Source organism: Thalia democratica, chromosome 7 (genome assembly GCF_965202585.1).
Source record: "Thalia democratica chromosome 7, ktThaDemo2.hap1.1, whole genome shotgun sequence".
NCBI classification, from domain to species: Eukaryota; Metazoa; Chordata; class Thaliacea; order Salpida; family Salpidae; genus Thalia; species Thalia democratica.
Genome location: NC_139171.1, coordinates 32,358,708 through 32,369,684, shown reverse-complemented (window position 1 = coordinate 32,369,684; position 10,977 = coordinate 32,358,708).

Genomic DNA, 10,977 nt, shown 5'->3' with positions numbered 1-10,977 from the left:
AACTAAAAATGTTCTTAAAAAAGTTTTAATAAATTTAAAGGTTTTATAAAATGTAAGTTAGTAAAAGCATTTTTTTTTAATTTGAAAAAATAAATTTAACAACTTGCTTATATTTTAGATTTTATTTTAAATACAGTCCAAAATGTCTGATATGACTATTGAAAAAATTTATAATAAAAAAAGGTTTTTATAAATAAAGTTATCACATTGTATAAATAGTAATTAAACTCAAAAGAGAGCATTACTGCTAACTTTAAATAATGTTTTTAGAAAATGTAAAATATTAAATTTAATGTATACTTTAAATACATTAGTGCTTAAAATTTATCAACAACTTTTTCTTAAAGGTTAAAATCATTTGCCATTGAAAAACATTACATACTCTGAATTCATGGTTGTTGCTAAAGAATTCTTTTCAAAATAACTTCTGTCCTCTGTGGTAAAATTGAAGTCAAATATTTTAACATGGTAGATGTATTTTGTTGAATTGTAATGTTTGTGTTCAGATAAATCATTTATTTTGGCAGTATTCATACCACTAAATTTTATAAGTAGAAACAACAACAGTACAAAACGTCTTAGTTTCATTATGTATTACAGAAGTCAACCTATGTAAGTTATCAGTTTGGATCAAATTACAACTATACCTTGATTTAAATATTCAATACTTTCTATAAAACTCAAAGTATTAAGTAAAATATACTCATTAAAAATAAGTAAAAATTAAGCAAAATATAGTTTAGCTATTAAGCTTAACTTTCACTAGACTGTAATGCACTAATATCGAGTTACTTCTGCTTGCAGACTACTGTTAACTGTATAAAGAAAATATTCTTATTGTGCTTACCATTGATATTACTACTAAACTTGAAAATTCGTACATGCAAAAATTTTTTGGGGGTTTTTAAACTAGAAGTAATTTACTTTAATTATTGTGTTAATCAAACGTAAAACAATTTTATTTAGAAACATTATATTTGCGGTTTAAAACTTTAAGTCTACCTAGTTATTTACTAATTATAAACCCAGTATACTAACCTCATAGTATTTATGATATTTTAAGCTTAAAAAAATGTAAAAGCTTAAGTAAAAAATTAAAACGCAGTTAGCCTAATTATGTGTACAACAACCAAATATTTGAGTAAACATAGACACTTAACAAGCTTAAAATAAGAAATATCTTTTATTTAAATGTATACTCGCATTTGAAACTGCGCTACAAAGTAAACTGCATAATAAAAAAAGTTCTTAATACTCAAACAAAACTTCAACCACCTTTAAAAGATGTAAGGAACAAAAGTATTAACCTTTTAAATGAGCAGTTTTAAAGTTTAACACAGCAAGTGTGTGCACTTTTAAAAGAAATTAATAGAACAACATTTTACTAACATTCTAAAACTACGTACAACAAAGTTTTTTTAAATGTTAAATCTATGTGATGTAAAAAAGTACAATACACTAAATAAGAAGACTTAAGATTTATTTAATTACGTGTCTAGTGAGCTATAAATTTAATTTAAAGCAAAAATTTTTATTTGTGTAAAAAACATGTCAGTTCTTGAATGATTTTTAACTTATCTGAATGATATTAAACTGTTTACTAAATTAATAAAAACTAAGTAGCTAAAAAATTAATTTATTTAATAAGGTTTAAAATCAAATAGCATTTTTAAAAAGTTATTAGATTTGTATTAAACTTCTATCAACATATTAAATAAAACATCATTGGTAAATTAAATTCCAAGCAATCTAGTACTTCAATCAGCAGCAAGATACTTAAACTAAATTGCATGTATCAAATTACTTAGTAAATAAGTAAAATTATTTAAGTAGGTTTTAATAAGTATATAGGCTCTCCAAATAAGACACAATAACACGAAAATTTAAAAGCTATTAAGAAAAAAGTAAAATATATAAATCAATTTAATCCTTCTCACAAGTTATTTACATAAATACGTCTAAATGAAAACTGAATACCATGACAACTAAACAATAGATATTTTAGATAGTTACATGGTCATTGTAAACTAGACGTCCCTACTAAAAACTCTATAAATTTATTCATAAAATATATGTCATATATTTTTAAGATAACTTAAATAGATATGCTTATGAAAAGAAAGTTCTGGATAAGCCTGAGCTATGCAAATAAGATTTCACTGAACTGAGATGACCTGAGAAAAAACTTACTAAAATTAAAAAATATAAATAACTTACAAGCACATGTATTTTTCATATTCTCGTAGGAGAAAAGCCAAAATGTTGTTTGAACCGAGTTAGGTTCACGAGCAAGGATAAAAAACTAAACATATGATGAATAAGTAAGAGCGGTTACCCAAAAAGCTGAGACGCCTCAACTATGTGCTTAATTTGTTTGAGAATCTAATATAAACAATTTATCATATTTTTATACTGTGTGCAAAACTCTAAATTTAAGTTGAGAAGACTTTTGTAAGTGTTTAATAGCACTGTTTTATTTACTCAAGCGTGAAGTCGTCAATTAGTTTTACGTTTAATTTAACTTTTGACAACAAATTGAGTACAATTAAGACAGTTTAAAGTGGTCTACTGGATTAGATATTTAATAATTATTGAGTCTCATTTTGAAATTTAGGGTTCGTCCAAATCCGATTCCGAATCTTGCATTCGGTAGATCACTCTACCTTAAAGCCTTTTGTAAACTAAACATTTTAAGAACCATCTTAAAATTTAGAATTAACTACAAAATTAGATATTAAATGGATTTTAGCCTAAAACCTTACTTTACAACATTCAAAACAATGTTTTCTTTTACGTTTTGTGTGTTCTGTCCACTAAATTATTCCTTGATTAAAGTAAACTTAAAGACCTTTAGTTTTGCTTAGTAATTATCGACAGTCAAGCTATAAAAAAAACGACCAAATTATTTTAGTAAGACTTAAGAAAATCATCACAGTTCACTTTTTCTCTATCAAAAACTACACAGGTTAAGTCTCATTTTAATTAGTAATTGTAGTTCGTTTAGATTAATTTAAAACTTATCTACCTTATTGTTTTTAATATTGTAAAATAAGATACAAGTTCAACTTTTTTTTTTTGTTTTGTTTAAGCAAATTTGATTTGAGACAGTTGTATTTATAAATGTTGTAAAACAATGATATCTCATGCTTTTATATTTGATTTGATAAAACTAAAATTCTGCTTAAATTTCTACATAAGAAAGTATCGTGAATATTAAATATTGAAAACCTTATTTTTCATCGTTTTGATAAACTTTTTGGGGTTATTTAGCATGAAATTTCTCGCCGGAAACGATGGAATTGTTTATTTTTAAGTATTGGCAAGTTAAAAAAAAAAGATAAACAAATCCAAAAAAAGTTATACTTGTTCATTATCATTCAATTTTATTGGTTAAAAATTTGCATATTTTTAATGATATTGTAATTTGCTTTAAGTTAATTTTGTTCCCAACTCAAATAGCTTTAAGTAGACTATTATATTTTGTTTTCACAGTTTATTATAAACAAAACAATGTTATTAAACTATATTAAAATAAAAAAGATCTTCATTTGTTAAAAACAAAACAAAAAAAGTCATAGGAAAAAAATGCAAGGTATATAAAAAAATAAAACACATATAAGTAAAACAAAATGAAAGTACTGAAAAACTTATGGTTTAATAAATCAATGTTTAAAACAAAAATTTGTTACTCAACTTCATTAATATTTACTGTGAAGTATGAAATGTAAGTGTCAAACTAGGTTATATAAAACCAATTGTAATTATCATGACTCCATTTGGTATGGTTTTTAGATAAAAGCTACCTTTGTTTGTAGAATTTATCAATAAAATTTGTTCTTTAAACGCTTTTTTCAATCTATTTAACGTTTTCTAATAGATTTATTAGTTTTTGTTATGTGTTAAACATAGTGTGTAAAGTTTAGCTAAGCCTGAATGTCTTTGTAAATGTTTATTAAGGTGTTTATTACTAATGAACTCATTAAAATTATAGTGCAGCATTATTTTAAAAATAAATGAACAAATCAATAAGTTTGTATAGTGAGTTACATAAACTAAACTATTTATCTCAAGTTATGATTATTATATAAAATCAAAGTTTGAATTGGTATATTTGAATTCACTTATACAGACTTTTTAAAGCAGTTGATAAACAGTTAGAAATATAAACCTTTAGCTGATACAAAAATTTAAAGCTGAAATTTAAAATATAGCAGAGATATTTGTTTTAAACATAGTTGGAGTACTAATGCCTGCTAATTGTTTCTAACTCATATCATGCAAAAAGATACAAGAAAGTTTGAAAGATATTTAAAGCTACAAAATAGTGTACATTTAAAAATTTGAAGCTTTAAAGCTCTGTTATGCTTATTTTTCATCCTTTTTATAAAGTGTTTGGTGTTTTTTGAAGCAGAATTTGCTGCTCGACATGATGGTAAAATTTGTTTTTGAAAAAAACAAGCTTTGAAAAAGTTAGTGCTAAAAGTATAAAATTAGCTTAAAACTGTCAAAGCGAGAGAAGAGAGGCCTCGTGAATGTCACCAAGTGAATTTTTTGCACAAAGTTTTTATTTATTGCGTAATTATACAAAAAATCTGTTTGCAGAAATTTCTAAAAAAATGGAATTCATTTTAGAAAAGTTTTCTTGGAAGTGGTTGGTCATCAAATTTTTACTTTAACTTTCTTTACATATGTTTTTTTAGAATTTACCTTTTATATGTTTCTTTAAGTAATAAAAGGTACTTAAAGTACAAGCACCTAAAATTCAAAACCAATGACATAGTATGAAAACAATCAATAAAATTTAAAACATGAACTGTTTATGCTTGAATAAAAAACAAAAAAAATCTACATCATCTGCATGTTGTCAAAGGTATTTAAATCGACAGTCTTCTACTTTATTATGGTAAATAAGGGTATTATTATCTTTTCGTTCACAACTTCAAAGAAAGGTCTTTACCTGAATGTTGTCAAAGTGATTTAAATCAACAGTCTTCTACTTTATTGTGATAATCATGTATTTTATTTTCTTTTTGTTCACAACTCCACAGAAAAGTGTTTACCTGTATGTTGAAAAATTGTCTTAAATCAACAGACTTCTACTTTATTGTGATAATCATGTTTTTTTTTCTTTTTGTTCAAAACTCCACAGAAAAGTGTTTACCTGTATGTTGAAAAATTGTCTTAAATCAACAGACTTCTACTTTATTGTGATAATCATGTTTTTTTTTTCTTTTTGTTCACAATTTCATAGAAAAGTGTTTACCTGTATTTTGAAAAATTGTATTAAATCAACAGTCTTCTAGTTTTTTATGATCATCATGTGTATTATTGTCTTTTTGTTGACAACTTTAAAGAAAAGTGTTTACCTGTATGTTGAAAAAGTGTCATTTGTTTGACTTACTTTACATTCATAAACTCACTAAAAAGTCTATTGTTGAGCAGAAACAAAATGGGCATCTTTATTCAAATGCTAGATCAATCATCTTTCTAAATCCCAATCAATCCTCAAATACTGCTAACCATTTTGGTGAACCAAGTCAGTTCTTGGACTATTGCAGCTCTTAGTGAGGTTAGTTTTTTATTTAATTGAGATAGCTAAATTTTAAGCAAGATTATTTTTTAGGGTTGCCAAGCACCTAATGTTTCAGTATACTCTGGAGTTTTCTCAATTTTAAATACTTAAAAATTACTTATTTAATTAAATTTTATTTGTAAACATAGAACATCATTAATATAATTTAGTGCTCAAACTCAATTGATACCAAGTAAATGTAAAGTACATAATGCATTAACAGCTTTTGCTGCTTAGTTTCAAATTATATTTAAATTAAGCTGAAATTTACAAGAGTACAGTTTTGAATTAAAGACTGGCAGCCCTGGTATTTATATTTTTATTAATTTTTTAAGTAAATTTTTTATTATTATGTTTTTATCCACTAAGCAATTAAAGCAATAGTGTAAAATGTTTCTGTATAAGTGACATATTTCATTACATATAAACATATAAGAACACAAACAACATTTAGACAGCATGATCAACTGACTGATGTTTTTTTAAGTTTTTATATGTTTATATAACTAAGTTAGATAAAAGTCTGGTTTTTTCAGTTAGTTGTAGTGATTATGATTAAAAGTGGTAATAAAATTCAATGTTTAAATATACTATAAGATTGATAATCATTAAGTGGTTATTATAGTTGACAGAGTTGTGATAAATAAACTGTAACTAGCTGACAAAAACCAGACTGTTGTCTGACTATATACGGTGCTTTTAAAAATACTATGGTGTATAGACATGTTAGACTAATTTTCAGGAATGTTAATAATACTTCGAAATAGTCTTTGTCTGGAATTTTAATTGTGACAATATAAAACAGTATTTATAACTCGATACCATGCGTTGTGTATCATTAAATCCAAATGTTTTTTGGTAGTTTCATCTAAACTTAATGTTAGTTAATTAAATTTCATGTGAAATTAATACTTAAAATATACTATTAGATAGCGTTACCATAAAAATTCTAAACAAAGACTACTTTAATAAATAATATACAAGCATCTTAAGTATTTTTTACTAAAAATAAACACTTTCAAAAACTGTTTAAAACAAAAGAACTACTTATTTTCCTTTTGAATATTTTAAAAAATATGTTATATTGTACAACAATTCAAGTGAAACTCTATTTTGTTAGTTACTTAAGAAGAGTTTTTGAAAGTGTTGGTTTAGATTTAAGTATGTTAGTTGCCAGTATAAATAAATTAAATAGGGTATATTAAGCCAAAATGTGTATATTTTAAGTGGGTCCGCTGAAGTTGTAAGTGTTTTCATTCATAAAATTATGCAAATGATGTAAAGTGATAATTCAGCAGAATATCAAAAGCATTTATACCTCTAACCCACCTTACCAAAGTTTTTAATCTACACCCTTTACCTAACCAAAATATACAAGTAAAACATTAGCCATTAAGAAGCGACCTTAGAACTATTTAAGATGCAAGTAGTCAAACCAATTTTAAAATGAACAAAAAATGTTTTATTATTCACATAAAGTAGTGTTGCTCAATTGTTCTAGCTTGTAACAATGTATTAAAATAATAAATTAAAAAGAGTAATTACCATTAACTTCTATGCACACTTTAAGAAACACATCATAAGTTATTTAGTTCAATGATATATGTAAATTAATATATAATTAACTAGGATGATGTCTGAACTAAAATTATATCAATTTAATTTAGGCTCGAAAGCATAAATTAAGAAAGTGATTTTTAACGTCCATAAGGTCCGCGATCTAAGAAGTACGCACCCGCAAAAGGTACGCACTAAATTATTAAGGTCCCCCACACAAAAATTCACAAATGGGGATTTTCCCTAAAGTGAAGAGTGGAGAGAAATTTTTGAGATTGATTATTAAAATTATTTAAAAGGCATTTCACCGGTGGAGCCGGCGATAAATTTTTCACTTTTACTCCCAACATTTTCTCTTAAAAACCTAATTACGCTTGGAGTTCAGGTAGTAAGCCTAACAGCCAAACTACATAAAAGTGTGGTACTGAGCTTCGAGCGTAGTTCGGTTTTGAGTTAAAGTGGTGGCGGACAGCTTTCATTATTTGCTTTAAAGTCCTTCTAAAGGAGGAATTCTTGCTCCCGGGACTTTTGCACAAATAACGAAAGCCGTCCTTTAGGCCAAGTCCTTATGCTGGTCGACAATTAATTAGTAATGATTTTGATGTGGGAGTAAATGTGCTCGTACATCTAAGTGCAACTAAACTTGACTTTCACTTAACTAGAATTTTATTATTCATTACAACAGACTAATTTCACTTTCACGTTCTATTTAAAATAACATATATAGCCTGTACAAACTACTCATGAGCATAACTAGATTACTTACTGAGTCTTAAGCGTCGTTATTCTTAAAAGAGAAAAAAAAAAGTGGTTAGGAAAAAAAATGCTATTACTCTTAGTCAATGTAACTCATTGCATTAATAACAGTACAAATCATATACTTTTGTAAGTAGTGTCTTTGCAATATTGTGTGTAGGAGACTTATGTCCATTTTATGGAAACAAAGCTAAAGTTTTTTTTGTACATTTTCCATTAACAAAAGTAATAATTACGTCTTAATTTGTATAGATAAATTTGGCTATCTTTTACAATTAGACACTAACAAAATATTGTTTTTGTCCACATTTTTTCAATTAATTTATTATTTTTACTTATTTATTATTATTACGTCATAATATGTCAGTTTAGTTTAGAATAAAGTTATTTTACTTATACATACACGTATAGTAGATTTTAACTCAAAATTAAATATCAAAAGATTTAAATTACAAGTAAAAAATTATGTTTTATAGTATGAATCCAGGGTGTCGTACTATGGATGGTCTAGTTTTGTAGTAGACAATCTGGTATTGTTCTATATTAAACACTTCAACTTACGTTGTAATTTTATTTACCAGTATCATTTTAATTTAATTCAACTATTTATGTTATTACATAGTATTCAATATCAAATATGTCTGGTAAAAAAATTATCAGTAAAGTATTCAATTGCATCTTAGTTTGTGAGTAGACAATTAAATGTAAGTTAAATCACAGTTAAACATAACAATTTATACTACTTGTTAATATTAACAAATCCTAAACTGTATATAATTAGTTGAACTATATGGATTTATTAGAAAGTAAAGATTTTTGTATTGTCTTCAAGTGCACGTTGCAACGGATTATTACTAGTTCATGTTACATAATTTTAACAGTGTAAGGTTTTAATGATTTAAGAACATTTCTGCTCAGTCTGGAGTTATATTTAATATTGACTTTAACTTAGTTTCAATAATAAGTATATTACTAAGTTATAAATAAGTTTTATACCATCGATAATATAATGTTTTTTTACCACAAACTTGTGATTTTTAAGCTGTTAAGTATGCTAAAATATTTGTTTAAAATTTGTAATACATCTAACACAGCTAACACTAATTAAAGCCAATTATTAATTTCAAGCTCAAACTTGGTAGCTTACTCCAAACTTGGTAGCTAACTATGCAAAATGTAATAAATGACTTACTATTCTGCCTATTATACTACTAGGCTCTTAAATTTTGGCGAAAGGATATAGACATCAATACAAATTAACAAACGATACAAACAAAACAAGACTTCAAAAAAGATACAAAATAGCTGGTTAAATACTCTTTATAAAAAATAAGGTAATAAATATAACAAAAAAACAATTTTTTTTATTAACATAAAAGTCTATTATATATTAAAATATATTAAAAGTCTATAACATTTATTAGTAGTCACAAAATTATATGATACAATATACATATCATTGATTAGATATATACTAAATTATTAATTACAGCAACAAAACAACTATCACATCACAGTAGATTGCAACAGTACAACTATCACATCAAAGTAGATTGAAACACTACAACTATCACATCACAGTAGATCGCAACAGTACAACTGTCACATCACAGTAGATCGCAACAGTACAACTATCACATCAGACTAGATCCCCGCAATACAACTATCACATCAGACTAGATCCCCGCAATACAACTATTACATCACACTTAATCGCTTTCATGCTCAAAGTTTTTTAAAATTGCTCAGTCTATTATAGAATAACATTAAAATTTTAATCTTAAAACTAAACAGATGAGAACGATTAGTTTTATTGTTTTGTTAAAAGTTTTACGTTATTCTAAGTAATTAGTCCTTTAAGTTAGTGACAGAAGCCCGGATTTCACTTTAATAATAGTCAAGACATTTATTTTAACATATTGCTTATAGTTTTACCTTACCGATGGTATCTTAAAGCACGCAAAATTGACCTAACCTAAAAATAGAAGCAACATGTGAAAAAAACTATAAAAAAATGCACCATAAGGATACTTAAGGAAATTGTATATAAAAATAAGTATAATAGTGTAAAAATATTTTTCTAATTATTTTTTAAATGCTAATCCTAGTCACATAATCATGACATTTACATTAACATGTTGCTGAGAGTCTTAACTACTAAATGATATCTAAAATTATTCAAAATCATATAAACACCATAGATACCATCAATATTGTGAATTAAACTGTTAGTTCATAGGTTTTTTTTTTGACAACTTTTGATTTGTTTTAATCTAAATTTAAAAATGTGCATAAAGCTAAGTTCATCTTACTTAACTTTGTTATAATTCAAATTTAATTTTCTAACATTAATACCTACCCTACATTGAATAAGAAAGCAATATATGCTAACTATAATATTTTACTTTCTTTTACTCAAAAATAATGACTGTAAAATTTATTATGAGCAATGAGGTGATGTTATCACTGTTGTAGACTATGTTAAAATTTTTTTATATTTCTTCGTTAGTAAAACAGATTTTTACTACATTTTATTGAGTCTGTTATTTTTGTAGATATATGGTTTACTGTAATAAGTAAAACTCTATTTTTATTAGTCAGTTGATATATGTGCAAGTATAAATAGTTCAAATGAAGTTCATTTATTTTTTTTTCAATAATAGAATATACAAAAGTTTTTTTAGATTAGTAAATTTGAATTTATTCTATTTAAAGAATTATTTCAACTATATTACTTAAGACGATCTTATTAACACTAATTACAAAAATCTTAAATTTTGAACTTTTTTGGTAAAAAAGTATTAGCGACTATAACATTTCATATTAAGAGACTGTAAAACTATCACATCACAGTAAATCGCAACAGTACAACTATTACATCACAGTAGATCGTAATGTTACAACTATTACATCACAGTATATCGCAATGTTACAACTATCACATCAAAGTAGATTGAAACAGTACAACTATCACAGTACTTTTATTGCTTTATATTAGTGACAGAAGCCCGGATTTCACCTTAAGGATAAGCAAAACATTTATTTTAACATATTGCTTGTAGTCTTATTACCAATGGTATCATTCAAAGTCA